Genomic DNA, 5894 nt, shown 5'->3' on the forward strand with positions numbered 1-5894 from the left:
CTAACCAGGCTGCTGGGTGACCTTGGGTAAGTCTCTGCTCTCCTCAGAGCCTCGATTTTCTTGGTCAAATTAAGGGTGTGGGTAGTACTGGATCAGTGTCTGAAAGTCAGAGCTGCCACCTAAAGCTGGGCATGCTGTGCACTGCACAGCTCCAGGGGGAGGAGGAGGGGTATTCTTGTCATAATCTGTGTGAATGGCGTGCCCAGAGTTGAGTGATGAATGGGCCCTGCCCGAAATGTGGTGTGTGAACCTGTTGGTACACAAGATGATTTTAGGTGGCATGCAAATGCATTCAGTTTTATAGTTACCTTCTATTTGTAGTAAATGATACCGATTTTCCACTTGAAGAGCTTATTAAACCACATTTGTTGTTTTTTGTTTGTTTTGGCTGTGCTGTGTGGCTTGCGGGATCTTAGCTTCCCAACCAGGGATCAAACCCGGGCCCTCGGTAGTGAAAGCGCTGAGTCCTAACCACTGTACTGCCAGGGAATTCCCTCCCCAGAGTTTCTGATTCAGTAGATCTGAGGTGGAGCCTGATAATGTGCATTTCTAACAAGTTCCCAGGTGGTGTTGCTGCTGCTGGTTCAGGGACCACACTTTGAGAATCACTTACCAAATTGCCTTTTTATTATTTTTTTATATGATAAAATATAATAAAAATAGATTTATTATAAGGAATTGGTTCACAAGATTATGGAGGCTGACAAGTCCCAAGATCTACAGAGTGAGTCAGCAAGTTGGAGACCCAGGTGATGTGATGGTGTTGTTCCAATATTAGGATGGCAGGCTTCAGACCAAGGAAGAGCTGAGGTTTCAGTTTGAGTCTGATGGCAGGAAAAAGTCAGTGTCCCAGCTTGAAGGCAGTCAGGCAGGAGGAATTCTCTCTTTCTGGGAGAGGATCATCCTTTCTGTTATCAGGCCTTCAGTGGGTTGGATGAGCCCTCCCCGCTTCCAACCCCAGCCCACCCCGACCCACCCATATTAGGGAGGGCTTTACTCAGACTATTGATTTAAATGTTAACCTCACCCCAAAACACTCTCACAGAAACACCCAGAAAAATGTTTGACCAAATATCTGCAAATTGCCTTTTTAAATACATTTGTTTAGGTTTTAAAAATGAGTAGATGTTCAACATCACTAACCATTAGGGAAATGCAAATTCAGACCATGGTAAGAGAACACTACATACTTATTAGAACAGCTGAACTAAAAAGTAGTGAACTAAAAAGTAGTGACAATATCAATACAGATGAAACTGGATCTCTCATATGTTGCTGATAGGAATATAAAATGGTACAAACACTCTGGGAAATAGTTTGACAGTTTCTTTTAAAAACTAAACATATACCTAATATGACCTAGCAATTGTACTCCTGGTTATTTATCACAGAAAGATAAAAACTTATGCCTGCACAAAACCCTATATATGATTGTTCATGGCAGATTTATTTGTAAGAGCCCCAAACTGGAAACAGCCCAATATCCCTCGAATGATGGTGAAGCAAACTGTTTTATATCCATACTGCAAACTACTATTGTTGACCTTAGAAATAAAGTTATTTTACGAGCAAAAATGGGTTTGTTTGGAAATGGCAGAGGAATTGCAATTCTGGATAAGCAAGCTACAGCAAAAGTCATAAGCAAGTCCAACAAACAAAGGAGAGGAACATTATAGAGTAAAAGGAGGAAGTTAAGAGGGTTTGTTCTGAATGAAAGTCCGTTGGAGAAAAGTGAGAGTTCAGGGTGATGGTGGTTTCTGTTTGGCTGAGTTGGGGAGGTAGTCAATGTCTTGTAGAAGATGCAATGTACATCTTTTCCTGTTGGGGTCTGTAATTGACAATTCTTCCTGTAATTGACATGGAGTGGTACTGCACAAGAGCTCCCCCTTCTGGCCTTCTGACTCCATTTTTAGAGATTTCCCTTTATTTTCACACTATTCAGCAATAAATAGGGACAAGCTATTGATACAGGCAACAACTTGGATGGGTCTCAAGGGTATTGTGCTGAATAGAAAAAAAAGCCAATCTCAAAAGGTCAATAGCATATGATTCCGTTTATATAGCAGTCTTGAAATGACAAAATTATAGAGATGGAAAGCAGATCAGTGGTTGCCAGGGGATAGGGATGGTGGGAGGGTGGAAGGTAAGGTGTGACTACAAACCAGTAGCAGAGGGAGCTCTATGTATTGATGGAATAGTTCTGAATCTTGATCATAGGTGGTTACACGAATCTACATGTGATAAAATGACATAGAGCTATACATTTGGTATTGTTTTGATATTGGACTATACTTATATGTAACCATTGGGGGAAACAGAGTGAAGGGTACACAGAACCTCGCTGCAATATCTTCGAAATCCCTGAATCTATAATGATTTCAAATAAGTTTAAAAATGAAAAAGAATTGATTTAAATGAAAATATTAAGTAAAAAAAAATCAACAGTACACAGGTCTGGCAAAAATTGACATAGTAGATGACTGAGCATCTCAAATCCATCCAATGTACAATTGCCCCCCAGCAGGCCACCTGCAGGAGGCTGGGGCTTTGGACTCTTCTGCTTGGCATTGAGGTAGGGTTGCTAGGTAAAATACAGAATGCACAGTGAAATTTAGAATTCTAATAAACAAGGAATATTTTTTTTTAGTATAACTGTGTCCCATGCATTATTTGGGACATACTTAAGCTAAAATAAATTATTCCTCTAAATTCTTAAATGTGTTTAATGTGATTTTTTTTTTATGCCCTTGTCTCCTAATTCTAATATCTCAGCCATTTATGAATCTGCTTGTGTGGACTGGCTTTTCTCTTAATCTTAGGATACATTTTCTTGCTGCTTCACATGTCTAGTAAATTTTATTTATTTATTTATTTGTTTGTTTTATAGTGGTTGCGCCGGGTCTTAGTTACAGCACTTGGGCTCCTTAGTTGCAGCATGTGGGCTCCTTAGTTGTGGTTCGCCAGCTCCTTAATTGTAGCATGTGAACTCTTAGTTGCAGCATGCATGTGGGATCTACTTCCCTGACCAGGGATTGAACCTGGGCCCCCTGCATTGGGAGCATGGGGTCTTAATCACTGCGCCACCAAGGAAGTCCCATAAATATTTTTTTATATGCTGGACATTGAACATACATTGTAGAGATTTGGATTGTGTTATTGTACTCTAAATAGTGCTGAGTTTTGTTCTGGCCAGCAATTAAATTACTAATGGATTAACTTGACCATGTATGTCAAGACTTGGTTTTAGGTTTTGTTAGGGTGTGTCTTTTCCCATTTTTTCCTTATGCCTAGGGAATCTTCCTCACTCCCAAAGCATAGCCTTTGAGGCCCTCATGTCAGTTTCTGGGAATGTCCTTCCTTGATTCTTTGGGAAAGTAGTTATATGATCTCCACCTAATTTACTGCAGCAAATGTCATGTCCAGGCTTCAAGGAGCCATTCCAGCAGCATGTTAGAGCTCCAGGTGTTGTTGACAGGGCATTAAATTCTTAGTCACGGGAGAGTGCTCCCAGGTCAATAAATTCTCATGTATACAACCTTTTATTCTACTCTTGGCCCAACACCCTTGTCTTCTCTTATACCTCCTCTCCCAAATTCTTCCAGTATATATTAGCTCCTGCAACTCTTTTGGTGAATAAACTGTTTCGCCCAGAGCAGGATTGTACTTGTGATCTTGGGCTGTGATGATGACTGACCCTAGTTATTGGTCTGGTGGCAATGTGGGGCAGCAATGAGAAGGGCACACTTTATCATTCTGTAAGGTACCCACCTCAGGGAAGTTCTTCACCTAGTCTCCAGGCAGCAGGAGGCTGTTCTGCTTTTAAGGGTTTGGGATGGGGGGCTGCTTCTAGCCTAGCACGTTCAGGGAAAACTGGAGGTTCAAAGTTCTCGAGTGTATCCATTCAAATTTTCCCATACCAGGTATCTGGATCCCATTACTTTTCTATCAGGGACCCTGCATTTAGGATAGGAGATCAATTACGGTTGATCATGCTGTCTCCTTTGCAGTTCTGCCATCCTTATGATTCAATTCTGCGTCTGATTTTCTGCCTATTCTACTTTCCAGGGGCAGGAGAAGAGGGTTTCCTTAAATCCTGTCTTTGAAGAGCCTCTCGCTGGACAAAATATAATATTTCAAGCATCAAAAAGAGCTGCAATGAATTGAAACACATCAACTGTGTTAAGCTATGAGAGCTCTGAGTTGATAGTTATCTAGGTCAAGCCTGTCGTTCTATTTATTTAGAAGACATAAGTTGATCATCTTTGGAGGTTGTTAGTGATTCAACTTTTATTCTAAACCTGGTAAGGGAAAGAATCAAGTTTTTTTTTTGCCTTTCTTTTTTTAAAAATTAATTAATTAATTTATTTTTGGCTGCATTGAGTCTTCGTTACTGCATGAGGCTTTCTCTAGTTGCAGTGAGCGGGGGTTACTCTTTGTTGCGGTGTGCGGGCTTCTCATTGTGGTGGCTTCTCTTGTTGCAGAGCACGGGCTCTAGGCACGCGGGCTTTAATAGTTGTGGCACGCAGGCTTTAGTAGTTGTGGCTCATGGGCTCTAGAGCGCAGGCTCAGTAGTTGTGGAGCACAGGCTTAGGTGCTCCACGGCACGTGGGATCTTCCTGGAACCAGGGCTCAAACCCGTGTCCCCTTCATTGGCAGATGGATTCTTAACCACTGCGCCACCAGGAAGTCCTTTCTTTCTTTTTTTTTTTTTTTTTTGCAATACGCGGGCCTCTCACTGTTGTGGCCTCTCCCGTTGCGGAGCACAGGCTCCGGACGCGCAGGCTCAGCGGCCATGGCTCACGGGCCCAGCCACTCCGTGGCATGTGGGATCTTCCCTGACTGGGGCACGAACCCGTGTCCCCTGCATCGGCAGGCGGACTCTCAACCACTGCACCACCAGGGAAGCCCCTTTCTGCCTTTCTTAAACAAACTATAGTGTTACCAAATATAAGAGTTGAGAAGGGAAAATTCTTTTTCATTGTGGTAAAATACAGTAACATAAAACTTACCATTTTTAAAGTATATAATTCTGTGGTATTAAATACCATCACGTTGTTGTGCACCCATCATCAGCATCCATCCCCATGACCCTGTTCATCTTACAAAACAAACTCTCTACCCATTAAACAAAATCTCCCCATTCTCCCCTTCCCCCAGCCCCTATCAACCACCATTCTACTTTCTGTCTTTATAATTTTTACTACTCTAAGTGTTGCCGAGTCCAAGCTTGTGCTGCTTGCTGCACGACAGGTCAGTAAATCAAGAGACAGGTTGTTGGGGCAAGGAATAGTGACTTTATTTGGAAAGCCAGCAGACTGAGAAGATGGCGGACTAGTGTCCCAAAGAACCATCTTACCCAGATTTGGACGCTAGTTTCTTTCACAGAATGAAGAGGGAGAGGTGAGGAGGTAAAGTAAAAGGGTGATGAGTTGTTGCAGATATTTCCTGATTCTGGCCAGGTGCCTGAGGGGAATGGCTTCTTTACTGCAGCCATTCACAGGTGAGTCTGATCAGAATGTTTTCTGTGAGATAAACAAAGGTATTTTAGCTTAATGTTCATTGCATGGGAGGCAGGGTTCCCCGTGATGCGCCATTATGTATACTTTAAGCTATAGGCAACATCCCTTTAGTGATTAACTTGTAGCAAAAGCAATAGAACACAAAGTGAAAGAAACTTTTACAAAGTAAAAGAAACAGATCCAATATGGAGTCAGATTTGTTTTCCCTATTATGTAAGTATCTCATGTAAGTGGAATCATACAGTATTTGCCTTTTTGTGACTGGCTTATTTCACTTAGCATAATGTCCTCAAGTTTCACCCACATTGTAGCATATTGCAGAATTTCCTTCCTTTTTTTTTTAACATCTTTATTGGAGTATAATTGCTTTACAAT

Source organism: Stenella coeruleoalba (assembly GCF_951394435.1).
Source record: "Stenella coeruleoalba genome assembly, chromosome: 2".
Lineage (NCBI taxonomy): Eukaryota > Metazoa > Chordata > Mammalia > Artiodactyla > Delphinidae > Stenella > Stenella coeruleoalba.